The 23,497-nt window shown below is 34.3% G+C and overlaps 1 protein-coding gene across 3 annotated transcripts in view; it reads left to right on the forward strand.

Annotated features, from left to right (window-relative positions):
• The first annotated feature begins 19,204 nt into the window (after nucleotides 1–19,204).
• LOC145253848 (phospholipid-transporting ATPase IA-like) overlaps nucleotides 19,205–23,497 on the forward strand; it is a 517,619-nt gene continuing 513,326 nt past the window's right edge. For 2 of the 3 annotated variants that reach the window (XM_080112989.1, XM_080112972.1), the window contains exon 1: nucleotides 19,211–19,513. The gene's annotated coding sequence lies outside the window, so the exon portion shown is untranslated. Of the gene's footprint in view, nucleotides 19,514–23,497 lie in introns of all 3 variants that reach the window. The other variant, XM_080112987.1, reaches the window with a different exon arrangement.

Raw genomic sequence — 23,497 nt, forward strand, 5'->3', positions numbered from 1 at the left:
CAACTTGGTTGTCTTCAAGTCCAATGTTAACAAATTCCTAATGAACCGCCCCCTTAAGTAAACATATCAGCAAATCTCCTCACTAACTTAATGTACTTGCAATAACCCTTATCCCTGAGTGGCTTCCGGGCCTTGATAAGTGATGATCACTGTGTAAAAAAAAAAAAAGAACAATGTTCATAGTACAATGTACTGACGAAATTTAAAACAAATTAGTACAATAGATATATAATAAGCTCAATAGATATCCTAGAGTTATATTAATATTGAGTGTAAAGATTGATAATTGTAAATTATGAATCAGTTTCAAAAGGAAAAACAAACAAAATCAAATTGAGTGTATGATCGTTTCGAACACGATATTCATTTATTAAAATTGGTAATAATTGACAAAGACTTTGTTTTCGAATATAATCTCATCAGCGCAAAAGAGGGAGGGAGGAAGTTTAAGACACCAAAATAAAATTTTTGTAGTAAGTAAGGTGGATAGTCCTTATTGATTTTCATTAGAAAATTTGTTTTAAATTTCGTCAGTACATTGTCAATTTTAATAAAATGAATATCATTTCTGAAACGATCGTACACTCGATTTTGTTTGTTTTTTCTTTTGAAACTGATTCATAATTTACAATTATCAATCTTTATATTCTCACACACACACACACACACACATATATATATATATATTAATGAGGATATTTTTTTTTTTTCAATTATGTTTCACCTTTTAATCATACCAATCCTTTAATTTATGAAGCTCAATGTAATTAGAGATCGTGTAACAAATATGGGGGAGAATGATTAAATTATCGTCCTAAGGAAAACAACACTACAGTTTTATTTTAAAACTTATTGAAAATATCAATTCAGATAACTTGATTATGTAGTAGAGCTGACATCTATTCAATGTTGCCGCTTTCAGCCTCAAATCATCACCTCAATATAGGTCTGCAACTGAGAGCATGACTTTTCCACAAATGCCGGCAAGAGCTGGACGAATACTCAGCGGATGGCAAAGATCAGGCTGGCTTTGATGTTGTAGGAGGTCATGTTAGTGATGTTCTCAACGTATGACTAAAAGTAATCCAGCAGGTTCAGGTCGGAAGAGGAGGGGGCCAGTGAGAGAAGGGTAGAAAGTCATAGTACTCGTTCTGAAGCTAAGTCTGGATCTCTTTGGGCTTGTGGGCTGGTGCAGAGTCCTGCTACTACATCCAGGGTCTGCCAGCAGCCATCTGAATGTGCCAGAGGATTACCACACTCTTTAGCACATCCAGGTACACTTTGGTGTTGACTTTCACATCGACTTTGGAGATGTGAGGTGGCATGATGTGGCCTTCACTTGAAACCACACCAAAGACAATAATTGTCGCCGGAAACTTTGTTGAACTGTGCCCTCAATCGTTGAACCATCCGTATTTGCATTTTGAGGATGCTGACAATGGTCCTATTGTCATAACTTGGATCGGTAGAGATCATGAATTATACAGCGGCGCTTCTCTGATCTCACTCATTGAACTTTCACTTTCAGGAATGTACACAACTGGCTAACTAGTAGATGGTCTGCAAGAAAAGAAAAAAGAAAACCGGTTTTCATCAAATGAAATTAATCATGTCTTTTCTAGGGCGACAATTTTATCGTTCACCCTGTAAATGACAAAAGCCTATATTCCAAATTTCCAGATGTTGTCCATCTTACAATTTATTCCTTTAAATATGTTGACATGCAGAATTCTTGACAGCACCTGTTTCGTAGCACAAAAATCAATCATTTAATTATTATATCAATCAATGAATATATTCTACCCTTAACTCATGAGAAGTTAAATCAATTCATTAAAAGGAAATAAATGCATATGGGCATGATTACAAAATCCGAAAATTGGGAGAGAAGTTGCAATTACCTTTCATTTTTTTTTTCTTTTCTGATGCCATGTTTATATATATATATATATATATATATATATATATATATATATGCACACACACACACACACGAAAATTTGGAGTTAAATTCTGCAAATAAAAAATTCACGAGAAATTTATTTTCCAACAAAGAATATAAAATTTTTAAGTTTTTTCTTTCATCAACGAATTTTCAACAAATGGCTCATCTCAGAGGAAATGTTTTTTTAGCAGAATAAAATTTATAAGTGGTCATAAATTTTTCTATTTAGTACATATATTTAAAAACTAAAAAGCTTGGATGAAAGCGTAAAAGAAGCAAAAATTAAACAATTACTCTATCTCATATATTGAGCTGTTTTTTGTGTTTTTTTTTATCTAATTGGGATTGTCTTATTGTTGTGGTGTTAGTGGTTAAATAAATGACTAGAAAGACACAGTAACAATTAAATAAATATGTATTAACGAAAATACATAAAAGAGGTAACTGAACAATATCTTTGCTCATGGCAGGACTAGTTGTGAACGACTATCCGCTTCACGTGTGTGTCTGACTTATAACCGCTCCTCATTTCCCGGAGTGACATAATTTATTATTCCTAGTATTAGGGGTGCGTCTCCAACATCCCCGCCCAAGCTTTTTGTTCATAAAAGCTGCTAATACTTCTTACGTTTAGGATCGGTCATTAGTGGATTAGTGACCTTTTTTTTCCGAACCGACCGTCTTAGTTCAGGTACTATTTGGGGAGATTTGAGATTAAATGTATCGAAAATACTGTTGATCGGTTTTTCCTACAACAGTGGTGTATTGCTGGTATCATCTACACCACATCTTAATTGTTTTTTTTTTTTGGTACCGTCAGGAATTATATGAAGTATACAAGCTCCAACACTCTCTGAGCTTGCGTCACTCAAACTATTATTTCCAAGCTTAGATCATAGTGTGTGAGAAAAAGATCCATTGAGAAATCCACGCATACAATCTGATTTGTCTTTTTGGTCACATATACAGTAGGGACTACCCAATCACTGGTGTTGACTTTCGATAGTATTCCGGCCTTTTGTATTCAATCCAGTTTCCTATCGATTTTCTCAGTTGCCGCAAACGGGACGTTTCGTTTCTTCTTGAAAATGAGTAGAGCATTTTCCTTCAGTTCGAATCTTGCTATAGCCTTGGTACATCTTCAGAGACCCAATGAGAAAACTTCTCCAAATTTTTCCTTTAACTCATCCTTCAGTCGTTGTGCCCATGGAGACAAGTCTTCTAGCTTATGGCAGAATTTGTTCATAGGTTTGTACCACAATTCAAATCGTTTCATCTAATCTGTTTTGAAGAGGTTTTCTGATGTCTTATGTACATAAATTTTTACTTTTTTGGTAGTGCCATTTAACGTCACAGGGTGTGTCAGTTCTCTCTCAAATTTTACTTTATCACCTATGACTGCTTGAGATGACTTATTCATCTTATGCATTGTTCGTTTCTTCAACCGTTTCCATGTCTGTAGGTTGATAATAGACAGGTCTGGACCGGAATCCAACTGTAACTCCACTATCTTATTGAGGATGTTGTCAGTGATGTATTTCCGCCGGTTACTTTCGATTTTTCTGTCGGATCTTGTTCGTCAAACTCTGTTCTTTTTGCAATGCGTCGCTTTGTAATCTTTCCTGCCACATTCATAGCATATTTTGGTTTTGTAACACCATCTAACGGACCAAAATTGTCCACCGCAACGATTGCATGGCCTTGTAGGTAAATTTGGTTTGGAGATTAGATGGCCAAACTTTGGTTGTGCGTGGTTTTTCTTCGTTTGTTTTTTCCCCATGAGAGTAATCCTTTGGTCTGAAACTAGTCCTTCATACGTATGACACATCTGATTCCTTGATGTTTCGAGAGTCGTTCTTTACACTAACTACATGTTGGCAATCCTCAAACTTCTGGAGAGTGAGCCTTTGTTCATTTTTGAGTCTAGATAGAACTCATCGTCTTATCTCTGCGTTTTTTGCTTAAACGAGAGCTGGTGCAAAAAATCAAACATTTGAAATCGTGTGTTAATAATACAGCTAGCCGAAAATCGTCACAGCGTTTGTTAACAATAGATGCAAAGGTGAGATTGTCTTCATCGTTGCATTTTGCCAAGTTGAAACACTTCCATCATAAAAAAGCATCTCATTCAGGCTGAAGAGTTCAGATAAGAGCTTAACCACTGCAGAGAATTCCAGCTCGCTCATCTTCCTGGGTAAAATATAGTCAATGAACTTACTGTGTTCTGTGATCTCTAGCTTCCGTAGAGGTAGGTGGACTTTTTTGGTGTTGCTCCACTCTTGGCAGTCAGTGAATAAATCCTTGTATCTCCTATAAAAAGTGTCAAACGTCATATCCTGCTTGGGAAGGTAGTTAAATGGATCAATGGAATTTCATATGGTGTTTTGGGAAAATGTGATGCTGTCATCACTGTGTTCCGTGTAATTTAGCACTTAAAAATAATTCCTTGTTTCTTCTGTTGAAGTAGCAATTTCTCGTCGTTCGTTTTGTTCAATTTCTCCAACATATATTGTCGCCGTATCTGCTGTTGAATTTGGACTTTCAAATTTACCTCCAACTTTTGTTGGTTATCCATCTGAGCTTTTAATAATTGTGTAATTATGGCCTTGAAGTCTTCCATATTGGTATCCTTTCCAGGCGGACGACAAAAATTTTTTTCCTGAAAAAAAGGCAAAGAAAAATCTCGAAGGCAAAAAAAAAAAAAAAAAAAAAAAAAAAACTGTCTTATTTTGTGTATGCGTGTAAACGGGGGTGGAGGAGAATTTGTTCCTAAAATTTACTGCAACAAAAATGGCATTGTTGCCTGCTCGCAAAAAAATAAAAATAATGTCAACGTTTCAATAAATAAAAATGTTTATTTCCAATCAGAAGTCAGGAAAAGCAAAGAAAAGTATTCACAACTCGAGACAACGCACACAAAAAATTTAAATATCACAGTTAATTCTATTTCAGAATTACTTAACCAAGTCACTTGGAACCACGTACCGAATTAGATAAACGCTTTTAACCATGAGTTTTATCATTTTTTTTTCTTTAAGAAAAAAAAAACAAAAAAACAGTTTTTCTTTTCAAGCTTAAAGGCTCATTTACATACGTGAACATTCAAATATCAAATTCAGAACAGTTTATAATGACGTCGTGTTATTTTTTTGTTTGTTTTTTTAAAACAAAAATTACTTCTTTTTTTTTTCAACCTTCAAGGAATAAAAAAATAATTACAAAACTTCTAGCTTATAGTTTTTTTGTTTTTTTTTTTTTCGTGAAGAGACAAGGAGGGTTTTACTTATGAATTTATCGAACGTTTTCATATTTACCAACTTGCATTTTTTTTTTTTTTTTTCAAAAAAGTTCTCGTGTAACAAGTTTTTCATAGTCGCTTCCAGTTTTCTTGTGTAAGAGCCGAAATTTTTGTTGCCAAAGTGTTCTTTTTGGGTTTCACGTGTAATTCAAATTCCTCGACGACAGTGTTGTGGAAACACTGGAGTATGTTAAAACTCGGTTTTCCCTCACGAGTTTTGGAAATCTTCGTCGCTAGTTCTTGTGGTGTTGGGGTTTGAATAAATGACGAGAAATACACAGTAACAATTAAATAAATATGTATTAACAAAAATACATAAAAGAGATGATCAAACAATATCTTTGCTCATGGCAGGACTAGTTGTGAACGACCATCCTCTTCACGACTCTGTGTCCAACTCTCTCGTAAACCGCTTCTTGTTTCCTAGAAGTAACGTCATGGAATGGTTTATTATTCCTGGTAATAGGAGTGCGTCCCCAACACTTATAAATATTGATACCAAATAAAACTCAAATGAACTTGTAACGGATGTTGGAACCCAACATCCGGTTTATGTCTTCCGGTTGCGCATGCATACATAAACAAATAATCAACGTGACAATAAAACGTATTGTTTTACTGTGTACGTTTTCTGCGTCCAAATTGTTTTTTTTTCGCGTTTAAATTATCCAAATAAACAATTGTTAATACTTTCTGTATTTTTTTTTTACATCGTTCATTTCCGTATTACGTTTAAGTTATTTTAACGCAATTTTCTTACAAATAAATCTACTTTAACCCGTTGACAACCATAAGAGCCTTTTACAACGGACAGCGATTTACGCACCCCCTTCATTTTTTTTTAATTTATTCTCAATTTTTTAATACACTTTTCTTAAAAACATTCATACATTTTCTTCTACACTACCAACATAAATAAATAACCCTGAAAATATGTTGTTTTTTTTAATTTGCGTTACAAATAAATAATCAACGCAACAATAAAACGTATTGTCTTACTGTGTACGTTTTCAGCGTCCCAATTGTTTTTTTTTTGTTTGTTTTTTTCGCATTTAAATTAAAAGATATATCAAAATATGAATTGAATTTTAAGTATTATGGTATCTGTTCAGTGCACATTTACCTATAAGTATGGCAAACCACTTATAATTCAATGCCTGTAATTTTTTTTTTCAAAAATAAACAATTATAAACAGAACGACTTATAGAAATCTATCTATATTCTTTTTTCATTTTAATATACTTTCATAGAAATGTTTCTGTTATGTGACAAAAAACTATTTTCTTTACGTCACAAGTGGCACTCTCATACATTGCTAATATAACATACTGACCCAACGGGTCACGGGTAGTCTAGTATTTGTATAGACTTCAGTAAGTTTAGATTATATATATATATATATATATATATATATATATATATATATATAATTATGTTATCAAAGAGTAAATCTTTAACAAAGCAAAATTTATCAATAAGAAAAGCTCAACACTATTAAAAGTAGCAAACAATAATATTAAATGAAAAATGAGAAATAAAAGTTATATATAACTTTATTTTATCATCAAGACAATAAGGAAAAAATAAGGGAAAAAATTAATTGTTTTTTTTTTCTTCTTAATTTTCCCTTATTATTCTGGTGATGTAATAAAGTTATATATTACTTTTATTCTTCATCTTTTATTTAATATATATATATATATATATATATATATATATATATATATATATAGAGAGAGAGAGAGAGAGAGAGAGAGAGAGAGAGAGAGAGAGAGAGAGAACAAATAGATGGATAGCCCTTAATAGGGTAGGATTTAGCAAAAGGATTTGCTAAATCCTGCCTTCTGATGAGAAGGAAAGTATTTCTTCGAAACTCTGCGGATTAAGGACTATCCATTTATTTAGTGTTTCCTTTTTAAAATTAAATATGTTTTTAACTCTTTTTCAAAGTGTTCTTTAACATGTTTTATTAACTATTTGTTCTTATTATAAGCTCAATCTCCTATTTGGTTTTATCGAGCTTTTACATCTGGTTGAGATTACTTTATAAATATTAATTCTTTAATATTTATAATTTACTTTAGTTTTGCCATCTTGGATCATTTGGTAAACTTAACTGTAATTCTTATTTTATATATATATATATATATATATATATATATATATATATATATATATATATATATATATATACACACGTCTATGAATTTGTTTTTATTTGTGTATTAATATTCATATTAAAAACGTTTTTTCTATTTATTTAAAAAGAAAATACAGCCTTGTTATATATGAGTCGTGGAATTGCATTCATCTGCCAAAAGATCTCGCTAATTTGCATATTCTTTTGAATTAATTCCCTATTAGTTTTTTCAGTTATAGTAAACACAAATCTCTTTCTATATATATTTATATTTGCGTATATATATTTGTTAAAAAAATTTTGGCTACCAAACTCCTGTGTCAGTTTTTGGTCTACAGACATAAAACTTAATATACAGGGTATTCAAAACCATGCAAAACTTTATATTGGATTTTTAGTCGCGGAAAATCTGTTCAAAAGTGTGAAAATTAAAAAAATGAAGTTTGCCAGATGGAGGTCAAATGACGGCATTACAAATATGCATGTGTAATGTAATAGCTATTGGTTCATGTTTTAATTTTTTAGCCTTGCAGCAAACATGTCTTCATAGCTCAGGCATTAATGTCCAAGGTTAAAGTAAATCGTAAACTAAATGTTTTGGTTTTGATTGTCGGTGGTGGCGACTGAGTCCTTTTATATTTTAACTTTTTAAATCATTACTATATATTGGGTCCAATATAATATAATAATAAATATGAAATCTGTAAACCTGCATTAATCAAAACGGACTGATGAGCTGTGATGTGATACAGTGAAACAGTACTGTATGTGGATGACTATATGCATATATTAGATTGGTGCAAAAATAATGTTGTTTTTGACGTTCAACTTCAACAGTTGCCGCAGAGGATATAATAAACTGTATTAATCGAAATAAGAACTATTAGAATCGACACATTTTTGTCAATGAGAAACACGTTTATTTATCCCATTAGCACAGAAATCCATAGTTCTGGAAGTGATAGAGTCATTGAAGGCCGATTCGACATCATCTCGGCTTTTGAAGCATTTTGAAGTTGTCGAGATGCTTGAAAAAATGATAATTGGTGGGCGAGAGGTCCAGTGAATAAGGCGGATGAGGCGGAGTATCGTAGCCCAATTTGTTCAGCTTCTACAGGGTCAGTTGAGCAACATGCGGGCGAGCGTTGTCATAGAGGAAAATTGGTTCCTTCTTATTGATCAATCTCGGGCATATACGTTGCAGCTTCTGGTGACTTTCATCAATTTATTGGTAGTACATGTCTGCTGTAATCGTTTCGTCCGGATTCAAGAAGCTGATGAGACCGGCTGCAGACCACCAAACAGTTACCATAACCCTTTTTTGGTTCAATTTCGGCTTTAGGAAGTGTTGTGGAGCTTCTCTGGCATCCAACCACTGTGCCGAACGTCACCGGTTGTCATAGAGGATCCACTTCCCATCACACGTCACAATACGCTCAGAGAAATGGGTTGTTTTTGATGCGCAGAAAGAGCATAGAAGGCACCTCAAAACAACGATTTTTTTTTTATTATTGTTCAATTCATGCGGCACTCATTTATCCAACTTTTTTGACTTCCCTATTTGCTTTAAATGGTGAGTGACTGTTGAGTGGTTGACTTTGAGTTCAACAGCAACTTCTCGTATGGTTTTGCGAGGATCGGCTTCAATTAAGACTTTCAAATGTTTGTTATCAACCGCAATCGGCCGCCCGTGACCATCTTCATCTTCGAGGCTCTCATCACCATTGTGAAATTTCTTGAACCACCGTTGTGCCACACATTTATTAGTGGTTTCTGAGTCAAATGCACCATTGATATTACGAGCTGTCTTGGCAGCTTCTCGACCGAGTTTGAACTGGAACAAGAAAATCATGTGGATTTGAATTTTTTCCATGCTGTCGAAAAGCCTGCAAAAAAAATGAATGAAGAGATTGAGAATGGTAACAAGTAACACAATTTGATAGAGCAAAAAATGCACTTCAAAATTATAGCTAGGTAGTAAATTCATCGGACTTTAGGAGAGTATAAAATGAATCTTGGATTTACTTCTGGCAGCCTCGTTACTCTTACTTCTCTAATTTTGTCCTTTAATCCTCATATTCCATAAGCGATGTTTCCAACAGAGGGGGGAAAATTACTGTTTTCTGGATCAAAATCACTTATCTAACACTTACCGTTGGATAGTTTTTAAGTATTTATTTTTAGCTGCTTACATCAAGTGGCATCAGGCGTTGTCTGAAATAGGTTCCATAAAAAAAAAATCCTGATTGTAGTATTAAAAAAGAATATCTTGTGATTTGATGATTGGACCTTTTTTTTCTTTTTTCTTCTTTTTTTTTAGAATAATGGCTCCTTGGAAAGATACTAATTTTCTTTGGCATAGAAACAAATAATGCAGAAGCACTTTACCATATAATACTTTCTCAAATCAGATGTTTTGAATTAAATAGATGCTTTAAAATATGTTAAACCACACAAAACTAATCCAGGAAGGTAGAAGAGTAACTTATCTGTCCTTTAGAAACATTTATTTGTTATACATTTGTTTTCTGACCACTTTGATGTATGAATTTGAAATAGATATATACAGGGTAACCCCAAAAAAACGGACCCCAACTCTAATTAGGCCCCGTTTCTTAGTGTTTTGTCCGAATGAAATGAAACTTTGGTCATAACTAATTCATTATATTCAAAACATCACATCAAACATTAGGGTTTTTGGCCTTTTTTTTTCTCCGTTCTACAGCATATGTTCTAGATGGCCTCCATTTAGCTCCGTGCAGTTCTTGAGGCGCAGCACGAAGTTGTCCATGATGTTCCACAGACCGAATTGGTAATGGCTCACATCTCCTCCCTGATGGCTTCCTTGAGTTCCATGATGGTTCTGGGTTTCCCTATGTAGACTCTGTCCTTAAGATAGCCCCTAAGAAAAAAATCTGGGGGGCTTAGGTTCGGGCTATGGGGTGCCCACTCAAAATCAGTCTTGAGACTGATCACTCGGCCTCCGAAGTTCTCTTTCAGCCAATCTCAGGACAGGTTTGAGGCGTGAGAACTTGCTCCATCCTGCTGAAACCAGAATTTGCTCATGAGCGACGGGTAGATGGTCTGGAGCTCACTCTTCAAGGTTTTGAGGACCTACACATATCACTCCTTGGTGACTGTCACTGCTGTACCAGATTCTTTGATGAAGATTGGTCCGATGATGCCTCTGGCCGAGATTGCAGCCCACACCGTGCACTTATGAGAGTGCAGGGGTTTGGTGGCTACTTCATTGGTTCTGGAGGATACCCAGAAGACATTTGTCTTGGGGTTCGCTTTTCCATCAAGATGGAAGTGGGCTTCATCTGAGGTCCAAAGGAGGTTAAGGAAACTTGGTGTCTCCTCGATCTTCTCGAGCATCTTGACTGCCATAACCCTCCTCTGCTTCTTGTGTGAGGCTGTAAGGGTCTGCAGCGCTTGTATTCTTTATGGGTAAGCCCTGATATCGTTCACCAGCACTCTCCTGCAAGTCTCACGGAACATACCGAGGAACTGACTTTGCTTATGCACAGAGTGTTTCGGACTCTACTGGTGAGAATCTCTCACACTTTCGACCAGCTTGGCTGTTCGCTTCTTGGGATGTCCTGAGTGACTTGGACGGTTCTCTCTGGCAATGTTGAGGTTCTCCACGGTCCCATATTTTTCGAAGTAGTCCACCTAGTTCTGAATTCTGCTTTTGGATGGAGCCTTTTCACATTCGAACTGATGCATGAAACTGTCCTGGATTTTCTTAAATGAGCCTGTCTTGTAGTAAAATTTAACACAGTGTATTCTTTATCCCAGCTCCCACTGGGGTCTTGGTGTACTCACGGCCGTTGATTCTGCCATGTCCTGTAAAATAAGGGCAATCGGTGAATAAATAATGGAGATATCACAGTGTACACGGGGCCTGTTTTTTGGGGGGCACCCTGTATATACAGTCTAAATCACAATCCAAAGAGGAAGAGACATTTTTAAAGTTTAATTGAGAAGTTAGAGTGGCACAGAGCGTTGGATTTATATGAAAGTTGCACATGGTTTTGTTTGGCCTCAAGAGGTCATCCTCCCGAGCATTATCTCTTCTTTTTGAAGAAAAGATTGATTTATTGCTAGTTGGCTGAGGATCTTCCATCCCGAGAATGTCAAGTCTAAAATATATATATATCTCTTCACCATTACCTCCTCTCCTTACCACTAACGCTTCACCCCAGTAATAATATAGGTTTCTAATAAAAAGGTTTCCACCAGACTTTAAAATACTTTTCACTGAACCCACAAAGAAGAATTTCTCCAGGAATATGCCTGACCCAGATATCTACTCAGTTATGCGGATACCCAATATACAGCTTGGATCTTATTACCTCACTGCTTTAAAGAACAGTCACCATGGAATTTACTACGCAATTTGGATCTGAAAATTTTGATATCCTTTTCTTCAATTTTCCTTGCTATATGACTTCTGATTAATCAATTATTTTGACTTTGATTTTCCATGTCTCACTAACTTTAGCAAATAGGGTACATACCTTCATAAATATTTGCTAATATTTTCTCCTCTAAAGAGATGGGAGACATCGAAACCTATAGGTTAAGAAGATAAAATTTCTAAAGTATTTTTTGTCTTACTTATAATAATAAAAATCTTTGATATGAAATGCAAAAATTTCACTTCAAAAAAGGTTTTTTGAAATTCAATGAATCACTATAATTTTATATATATATATATATATATATATATATATATATATGGTAAAAATGGTAATTAGTAAAACCTGAAGAGAGTGCTCAATACTATTGCAGAGCAAATATGCGTTTTATTTTTTATTACCGTTTTATCTGTTTAGTTATATATGTTTCGATTGCCGGACCATATTTACGATCAAGCAGCCTGGTCAGACCTTAGTGTAAGGTCTGACGAGGCTGCTAGATCGTAAATATGGTCCGGCAACCGAAACATATATAACTGAACAGATAAAACGGTAATAAAAAATAAAATGTATATATATATATATATATATATATATATATATATATATATATATATATATATGAAATAAAAATTACAATTAAATTTACCAAAATGATCCAAGATGGTAAAACTTAAGTATATTATAAATATTAAAGAATTAATATTTATAAAGTAATCTAAACCAGATGTAAAACCAAATAGGAGATAGAGCTTATAATAAGAGCAAACAGTTAATAAAACATGTTAAAAACACTTTGAAAAGAGTTAAAAACATTTAATCTGAAAAGGAAACACTTGATAAGTGGATAGTTCTTAATCCGCGGAGTTTCGAAGAAATACTTTCCCTCTCATCAGACGGTAGGAATTAGCAAAATGAGGGATCGGATTTTGCATACAAAAGCATTTGATGAAACTACAAGTAAGTCAAAGATCTTTTCTTTTTTTTTTTACATGGGGTTCACCACTTATCAACGCCCGAAAGCCACTCAGGGATAAGGGTTATTGCGTGTACAGTAATCAATGAGATAGTATTGTAGTAATCATTAGTATTGGGTGGTTAGATAGAGTGTCTTACTTAAGGGGGCGGTTTGTCAGGAGTTTGTTTATGTTGGACTTGAAGACGTCCAAGTTGTAGTCAGGTGGGAAACAGGCAAGCGGCAGAGAGTTCCACTGGCGTGCAGTTCTAAAAAAGAAGCTTTGCTCATGGAATCTACGTTTGGATTTAGGCACAGATAAAGAGTAGGGAAAATTATTGACAGTAGTTTCAGCCAGACGGGTGTTTCTCATAAAAGATTGACGAGGGGGGACGAGGGATTGGAGCTCAGACGAGCACCTGCCATGGAAATAACGATAAAACAAAGACAGACTCGCAACATCTCTTCTGTGGGAGAGAGGTTGCAGGGTAGAGAAAAGGGCATCCCCCACTAAACCACGAAGTCTATTTTGTACTCTGTCAAGGCAGGATAGGCTGTTTTTAGCAGCTCCTGCCCAGATGTGGCAGCAGTACTCCATCCTTGGACGTACTTGGCTTTTATACAGATAGAGAATTGCATCAGTAGTGAGATATCTTCTGGAGCGGTAGAAGGATCCCACCATTTTCCCAGCGTCCCTGGCAACAGATTTGATGTACGAGTTCCATTTCAGATCAGGAGTAAAGGTCAAACCCAGAAGCTTATCAAAACATGGAGCCTCCCCAAAACGAGAGTCACCCATTTCAATTGATGCCAGATGGGGATCAGAGCGTTGATGATGTAAAGATAGAAGCTTGGTTTTGGATGAATTAAAAGTGACCAGCCACCTCTTCCCCCATTGTACCACGTGCTCAAGATCAGAGGAGAGAGAGAATTAGAGAGAACTTTGTCATTTACGGCCTTTGATGTGTTGCCATAGATGGTTGTGTCATCAGCATAGATGTCAACGAATGATTTAAGTATGTGCTTTGGTAGATCATTGATGTAGATCAGGAAGAGAGTTGGACCCAGGATGGACCCCTGGGGGACTCAAGCATTAATACTGTGGGCCTCTGATTTCTGCCTATCAACCACTACTCTTATGATCCCATCAGAGAGAAATGATTTAATGATTGAGAAAACATTTCCAGTGATACCGTAGCTGGAAATCTTGTGAAGTAGGCCCTTATGCCATACCTTATCGAAGGTCTTTGATATGTCAAGAGCAATTGCTCTGGAAAGGAAGCCTTTGTCAAGAGATTCACTAATCCTATGTGATATAACCATTAGCACATCTGCTGTAGATCTTGCAGAGTGGAAACCGTATTGCATGTCACTAAGGAGGTTGTTTCTGTTGAGGTGGTTGACTACTTCTTTATTTAATATGGATTCCAACAACTTACTCATGACACACAGGAGACTTATTAGTCTGTGCTGAGAGGAAGATGACTTTTAACCTGAATTCTTTAATACAGGGCATACTGATGAGGTTTTCCAGGGTGTTGGAAAGCACTTCTCCTTAAGGCAGCGCTTAAACAGTTTTGTAAGTATGGGGGCAAGTTCTGGGGTGATCTTTTTCAGCACTATAACTGGAATGCCATCAGAGCCAGTTGCTTTACTGGAATCAAGGTTCTTGATTAGCTTGGCGACCTCACACACAGATATTTATATGTTGCATAGCGTCTTGTCTATTATAGGAGTAAATACAGGGAGTTGATGGTCATTGTTGCATAGGGTAGAATTAGCTGCATAGTTCTTGGCAAATAGTCTGGCCTTGTCTGATGCTGACGAGATGACCACAAGTCCATTGATGATAGTTGGGATAGAACGCACGCTTCTGTTCAAGATCCTGTTTGCTATTTGCCAGAACTGGTGGGAACCAAGCCGCTGCTCAGCTACTTTGGATTTAACAGACTGAGCATATAGCTCTCTTGCATGTTTTATTACTCTTACTTGATAACAAAGAGTGAAGCAGAGGGAATATGGTGAAGAAAAAGGTGATTACACGTGAATGGATAGTCTGGTGAAAGGTAAATAATCCAATGACGGTTCTAACCACCCAAACTCAATTATAAAATCTATAGTACCATCCATCTCTAGAAGAATTTCTGCTCTTTCTGCTGATAAAAAACTTTTAATCAAAATGCTACTTTCTTCAATAATGCCTTAAGGAACTCAGGACACAAGGAAAAGATTAAATATAACCATTATGCTCCTGCAGGCCGCCTTAAATCTGTAATCACACAGAATATGACTCGTAAGAAACCAGTTCAAATAACAAGATCTGCTGCTATCAATAACAATGAACCAGTCTACATATATAATCCAATCCAAAATACTAATCGCAATACATCTAACCCACCCAGTCGCATCAGGAGAAAGAAAAATATGTGGTTTAATCCTCCATTTAATGTAAATGTCAAAACTAATATACCTAAGGAATTCTTCAACATTGTACAAAACTCTTTCAAATACCCACACAGATATAGTTCTATTTTCAATAAAAACTCAATCAGGATTTCTTATTCAACAATGCCTAATTTAGCACAAAGAATCTTAGCATCTAATAACAAAAAAAATTAAATCAGCCCAAAAAATACCTTTCCCAATTAAACCCAAAACTAGCTGTAATTGTAATAACAAACATCATTGCCCACTCAATAACGATTGCATCCATAAAGATGTTATATATTCATGCACAATTACTGAGCTCCCACGTAATCCTCCCATAACAGACACTAATATTTCGTCTTCAAGTTATCCTTCTTCCCATCCCCCATCTGATATGGCTACTAATCCAATATACCACTCGAGCAGCCCCTCTATCTACAATCATACAACTAGTAATAATAATAATAATAATAATAATAATAATAATAATAATGATAATAATAATAATAATAATAATAATAATGAGAATAATAATATTCCTCCTAACAGCCATCCTAACGCTAACAACACTCATTATCCCCTCCAAAATAGTCCTCATACAATCATTGTCCCACAATTTGTTGAACACTATGAACAAAATTCAAACTATTTAACTCATACAAATCAGCAAATGAATATTAATATCAGACCTCGAGCTTTTAATAAAGTACATACATATATCGGCGCTACTTTAACATTAATTAATAAAAGAATATCAAACCACATTTCTTCTTTTAACAACCATAATTCTAATAATAACCAAGGAACTTCTCTAACCACTTTAATTAAAAAACTTAACTCTAACAATACCCCCTTCTCAATCAAATGGACTATCATAAAAAAGTTAAGTCTTATACGCCAGGCTCTAAGTCATATCGCCTCTGCACAACCGAAGCTATAACTATAATTACTTCCCCTCAACGTAACAATATAATAAATTCTAAAAACGAACTGATCTCTTTCTGTAAACATAAGTTCAAATTTAATTATGGTAATTTTGAAATTACATAGCTATTACTTTAACCTTTCAGATAGATATATAATTCTTCTTTAACTTTATCGTTTCTTCTACATACTTTCCTGATACTTTATAACTTAATAATCCTTTATTTTACTTGTTTATTTCTTCTTTGTTTGGCCGGTTTTTTATCTGCAATTTCCATCTTAGTCTTTAGATATTCCTATCTACCCACACATCTATATCCTGCATGTATATTTACTTATATTTTACTATATGCATTTACTTACATACTTACTTGCTTTATCCTGAATTTGCAGATATCGGCCATCCTCTCCCCTTAAAATTTTTTTATTGTTTTATTTTTACATTTTATTATTTATTTATTTATTTATTATTTATTTTTATTTATTTATTAATTAATTTATTTATTTATTTATTCCATTTAGTGTCTTTTAACAACTCTTGCTGACATTTTCTTAAGTAATAACCTGTACATTTCAGGTGATCTATGTTTTTTGCCCTATATTTTTTTGTGCCTTTTAACATCCTTTTTGTCTGGGTCATTTTGACATTTGCTTTTCTATCTTATATTTAATTCTATCACTATTTAATTTTTTTCCTCTTCTTCTTCCCTGATCTTTCTTATTATGTCTCGGCAGTCGTGTGAAAAGCATATCTTATTTTTCTTTTATTAATATTATTGGAATTTTCCCCTTTTCTTTGCTTTGTACATATTTGTGAATGATTCCATGGATTTCGGCCTTTTGGATTATTTTGGACCATCTTCCAATTACGTGATTTCCTTGGATTTTACTTGTGCAAATGGAAACTCAATTAACATTCTTGGAGTTATATTTTCGGATTTTACTGTCATTGGATTATTTACCTTTCACCAGACTATCCATTCACGTGTAATCACATTTTTCTTCAACATATTCCCTCTGCTTCACTTTTTGTTATGAAGTAAGATCTTTGACTTACTTTTCATCAAATATTTTTGTATGCAAAATCCGATCCCGCATTTTGCTAATTCCTACCCTCTGATGAGAAGGAAAGTATTTCTTCGAAACTCTGCGGATTAAGGACTATCCACTTATCAAGTGTTTCCTTTCCAGATTAAATATGTTTTTAACTCTTTTCAAAGTGTTTTTTAACATGTTTTATTAACTGTTTGCTCTTATATATATATATATATATATATATATATATATATATATATATATATATAAAATTGCTTTTTCTTTCTTTTTCTTTTTAATTGACCCCCCCCCAACAGTCTTTTAACCAATGAAATCATATAATTATATATAAATTTAAACAATTAAATATAATAGGTTAGCCTATAGAGCAAAAGTAATGGACAAGTGATGAAAGAAAGAAAGGAACAGTGTTTGGACGAATGGGTCTGAATGGATTTAATAAGATGAAGATGACCATTAACACCCTACACTTTTGATCAGCATCATATCGTATGAATCCGAAGATTCTACTGTTGGCATTGGTTTCCACGATATTTTTTTTTTAGTCAGGATTCTTTCTAGAAAGATATCCAGTGCTTACGCGAAGGACCATGTGAAGGTTGCCAACATTCTAAGTGAAAGTGATTTTGTTGACAAAAACACTTGATCAGCGTCACTTTTGATGAAATTGTATAAATTAAATTTTATTTGTGATTAAATAAGCCAAAGTGTAGTATCTCAGAGGAAGAGAAATCTTTCTTGACTGTGGCAATTTAAATTTTTATCCCATCCAAAGTGCTCCTGCATATTCTCTGCATAATTTTTTCAATAAAAAATAAGCATTTATTTATTGCAGACTATTATCCTCATCTTTTGTTGTTTTACTCCAATTATTTAAAAAATTCCAATTAAATAAAAATAAACAGTTACTGTCTAACTTTGTCCTCGTGGGGAAGCAAGTAAGTAAGGACATATGGTCGAGTTTAAAGTGGGTAATTCATCTCCCCCCCCAAAGGATTCACTTTGGACGGGTACATACATAGCCCTGTTCAAACCCGTCAACGCACCCAGATGTGACCGCCTTAGACGAAAATTAATAAACCTATCCGATTGTAACATGATTCTAGTACCAGGAGGCCATTCTCCCAGGCATTACCTTTTCGTAGAGGAGGAGAGGAGGGGAGTCGGTTTATGGTCTGTTCCTGAGGGGCACTCAACAAGGAATACCGATTACGCAAAATTTTGCCCTCATCCAGGGGGCACCTTTTGTTGTTGTTGTTGTTGGTGGTGGTGGTGTGGGGCGCTGGCCACTGGATTGTGGCTTTCGTATCCCAATTATGAACTGACCTCGGTCTAACCTTGTTGCAGTAGCAGGCTGGTAAATAAACAGACAATAAACCTATTTCTTGAAAATGGGGAGATAATGCCTGGGTACATAGTCTCCTAAGTGTGAACCGAACATTTTTGTGATCCCAGATGAAAGGCTGAAGGCGCTCTGTGATCAGTGACGCAATCGTACTATCTTTTCTCTTTTACTCTCTCGTTCTCACTTCTCCGCTCTCCATTGTTTTTTTCACTCTATCTCCCTCTTTCCTCATCTTTTTTTTCCTCTCCATCATTTTCTCTTTGGTAAAGCTGCATTATCCACTGCACTTCATACATAATATCACTCTTTTTAAGCAACAACAAACGAAGCGTTCCTTTTTTGTTGTTGTTGCTATTATTTAAGTCACACACACATGAAAAAGATAGTTTTTGAGCATTTTTAACTTTACGAAGGATGAAGCAATCTTTAAAAAAACAATTATCCTTTTTTTTCTTTTTTGAAATATAAGTCGTATTTAAAAAAAAAAAAAAACCTGGATCATTTCTTTCTAATTACAAAAAAAAAAAAAAAAATTATATATATATATAAACAAATTTGAAAGAAAATACTTGAATTTACAAAAAAAAAAATGGATGAATTTAAACACGTCAATAAACACAACTCTATCATGTAGAGCTGGATAAAAATTTCAAACCTTTTTGGGGGAAAAATTGGATGTATTATCATTGTTTATCTTTCTTTTTTTTTTAATTAGAGAGAAAATAATTCATCGTTAATTCGTCGTACATTTTACTTCATTTTTTTTTTTTTACCTTTTAGTTTAGTCTTTTCGACGGTGTCTGTTTTGAAATATAAAACTGCTGCTTTTTTTTCAAAATTTATTTTTTAATTGTTCTCATCACATTTTTCGCTTTTCTAAAACGGGAATAATAAATACACAAAAAGGCAACAACTAAAAATACCAAAAAAAAAAAAAAAAAAAAAAAGAGGAAATTAATTTGGCAGAAAATGATCCGGATAACACCTTACTCCAAAATGTAAGTTTTTATTTTTCCCAATTTTATTTATTTTTTTTACAAAAACTTTTGTCCTGACGAACTTTTAAGGCAGACCTGAAGGAGCTTGCCCCTTTTCTACAATTTTTTTATGGGCGGGGGGGTCTTTTTTTTTCAATTTTTTCCAGCGGACTATTATCGAAATTGGTACTAAAAATTGATAAAAAGAAAAAGTCAGGGGTGATCGGTCATTCATTTTAGAACTTTCCTGAAACTGCTTAAGGGCAATTTTTTAAAGCAGTTTGGCCTTTTTTCGAAGATTATTTTTAAATCGAAATTTTAAAAAAGGCTAAACTGCTTTAAAAGGCTAATTTCGCAAAATTTGGCCTACAAACGTCGAGTGGTTCTAAAATGGGTGATCGATTTACTAGAATGTTGTATTCCACTGCACTCTGCAGCCCCTACAAATATTTAAATATCAAGTTGTTTTTTTTTTTCCATTTTTGTTTTTTATAATCTGATAGACTAATGTCCATTCGATAATAATCCGCTAAAAAATTGAAACAAAAGAAAGACGAAAATAATAAATTTAAATGGAGGGGGCAAGCTCCTTCAGGTCCGCCACACTTTTTTTATTTTTTATTTTATTTCTTTGAATTAAAAAAAAATCCATTTCCTATTTTAGGTGCTTGTATAAATCACCCCCAATGGCGGCTGCCTATATTACATTCATAAAATCCGGGAGCGAGTTAGTTACAATGACTAAAAAAAAAATTCAACTCAAGATCCTAATACGGAAAACAAAAAGACATTTTATTTTATTTTTTATTATTGCTTTTTTTTTTTTTAAATTTATGTGTGATTATTGTTTTCGAATGCTCTTTCTTTTAGTCATGCAATATGCATAGTTTATTTTATTATTATTTATTTGATTTCGGCGTGGTTTCTCTAATCTATGTGTTTTGATCTACGAAATTCAAGAAATGATTCACCTTTCCAAAGTCAGAAAACACTTAGGTACTTGTTCAGTTTACGGACTGTGTTGAAATAATAACATTATTTAGAAAGCCATTCTTAGCACGAGGTGGGGACTTTTAACTATTCTGTACTTTCACCTAACAATTTTTTGGAAAACGCTATATAACGTGGCTACCAGATGCCCTTGGATGGTGGTTTCATACCCAAATTAGACTTGCAGGGTTTGGGCACTACTGGCGTAGTGGCGTGCCCGTGCCTCTCATTCGGTATGATGTTTGTTCCCCTGCAGTTCTAGGTCCAGGATTTACCCTCTCACACTTTAAGAAGCGGTTAGTTTATTGCTAATCCGTATGAGGCGTTCTTACTGAGGAATGCCGACGGGGCTACCCAGTAAATTTTTATTCGGCCAGAGTGCTTTTCCGGGTATTTTGCAGTATAGACAACAAAACGAAAACGTGGTAAAAAAAAAAAAAAAAAAAAAAAAAAAGCAAGATAAGTTACTCTTTTACCTACTTGGGTAAGTTATTTTTTTAAAACTTATATTAAAAGTGTTTATTTACTTCAAAACACAAATTTGCCAAGTTAGAGTAAGAAAAAATAGCTGGCATGAGACGGCCGTCTGGTAAATGTCGATAATCGCTTAAAAATCGAAAATGAAATAAAATGTTGGTAGAAACCCACTCAATAAATGTCCCTGCGAGCGATAGTTTAAAATCGCACTTTCCGACCTTGAGTCACATTGTTGTTCCGCCGTGGGAGGGAGATAAATATTTGGTATATATTGTACCTCAAATATATTTGTAGATATTTGAGTTAGCATGTTCTCGTTAAATGTAACAAGTTACAAAAGCATTTTGAAGTCCAACGTTAACAAATTCCTAATGAACCGCCCCCTTAAGTAAACACTTCATCAAATCTCCACACTAACGTAATGTACTTGCAATAACCCTTATCCCTGAGTGGCTTCCGGGCCTTGATAAGAGGTGATCACTGTGTAAAAAAAAAAAAAAAAAGAAAAAAGCGAATGTCCACGTGACTGAATTTTTTAAAAAGTATTAGAAAAACAAAAAAAAAACAATTAAAAAAATACAGAATAACATTGTAAAACCGGCTTTATTGCCTTTCTGTTGTAACCGCGTTCGCGTTACTGCATTTTATCGCGCTAATATGCGCAGCCATGGGGACTGATCTATATCAGCACCATGAAACATCTTCATCTTCTTTTTCTCCACTTTTTTTGTCACTTTTATGTTGTAATTTAAAATTTCACATAAGTTTCTTCTATGTTCAATATTTCCTTCGAAAGATTAAAATACTTGGAATATTTTCTGTTTTCGTTGCTGGCTGACGCTGCGATGGTCAGTGATCGCTCAAAACGAAACAAAACAATTCTGTGATTATTTCAACAACAACAATAATAATATAATGAGGACACTTTTTTGTTACTCAGACTCCAGGGAATACGACATGTGAGTAATTCGCAGTGATAACTAGTGTGATTATTGTAAGTGAATAAGAATTTAAAAAAAAAAAAAGAAAAGAAAAAAAAAAGACAAAGCAACTAACCTGACTTTCTACGCCTTTTATTGGGGCGGGGGACAACTTCCAAAAGGATATGGGGGGGGTCAACATTCACACTATTCATACAATATTAATATGCAGATCAAATTCTGTCAAATATTTCATTCAATGTCTTTTTTTGTTTTTTTATTCCCTCTTAATTCCTTAGTTCTGCCATTATTTCCGAATTCATGTCCATTCCATCGGAAAATATTCTACGCTATTGCTATTCTTAGTCTTATCTGGTAACACGTTCCAAAAAAAAAAAAAAATCAAACTGATTAATATTTTTTAAATCTGCCTTGATCAAAGAAAAATATCGGTTCTCCTGTAGCAGATATCTCCTTGATTCTGCTTTCGCTTATTCTCGCTTACATGCCTTTATTCTGAATTCGTAGCAGCGGTTCGACATCAGTGGACTTTAAATTTACCAATCAAGTAAAAAAAAAAAATTTTTTTTAAATGGCATTTTTACTTGATTAAATAATTCTAAATAAGAAGAATGATTTTTGTTTTAATTTACTTATTTTTATTGTGCAATAATTTATACCAGTTTGGAATATGTTAACCATTAAAATTAAAAAAAAAAAAATATTGTTAATGATCATTTTGGTAGAAAAAAAAGTCCACTGATGTCGGCCCGCTGCTACGAACACGGAATAGGGGCATCTGCATAAGAAAAAGTGAAAGCAGAACCAGGGAGACATCTGCTACAGGAGAACCAAAATGGTTTTTTTAAATGTCAATATGCCGAATTACCGATTAGCCTCCATGGCGATCCACAAAGTGACTCCATAAAATCCAGTAACTTGCCTTCGTGTAGGCTACGAAATTCAAGGAACGTTTCACCTAACAATCACAAAAAAATGCAGCAATTTAAAAAAAAAATTTAAAAAAAAATTGAAAAATGTGTTTTTTCGTGTTTTGTTTACTTTATAAGTTTCAGGAAACCGGGTTTCATTTTGTGTGTTCACCTTTCAGCTGCTGTAATTAAGTTACAAAGTAGCGGATCACACATACACACACATTCATCATACACACACACATGCACATATATTCACATACACAGACAGACACACACACACACACACACACACACACACACAAAACACTTCGCTGCCTTTCGTCATCACCACTTAACATTCCCTTATAAACATGGCCCCTAATTCATAAAAGCTCCTTACATCTCAGTAGCATTGTGGTTTGTTTGGGTAACCAAAAAAATATCTGTATTTTCTTACTGAAATGTGAAACTGACAACTTTGACAATACGAATTGAACCGACGTAGGAAAATAAGCAGTTCAGTTTTTTCTACTGTCGTGAACATTAACAAAAGAACCAAGATCAAATGCTTTTTTATACATGAAAGATGAGTCAGTTTTAAAAATGTATTTTGCAGTTTGTGTGTGTGTGTGTTTGTTTTAGTTAAGTAGTATGTTATTGTACCGCGTGTCCTTTTTATTTTTGAAACCTTGAACATGAAAGCT

This window comes from Euprymna scolopes, chromosome 3 (assembly GCF_053919585.1).
Source record: "Euprymna scolopes isolate OS-2025 chromosome 3, ASM5391958v1, whole genome shotgun sequence".
In the NCBI taxonomy this organism is placed as follows: Eukaryota; Metazoa; Mollusca; class Cephalopoda; order Sepiida; family Sepiolidae; genus Euprymna; species Euprymna scolopes.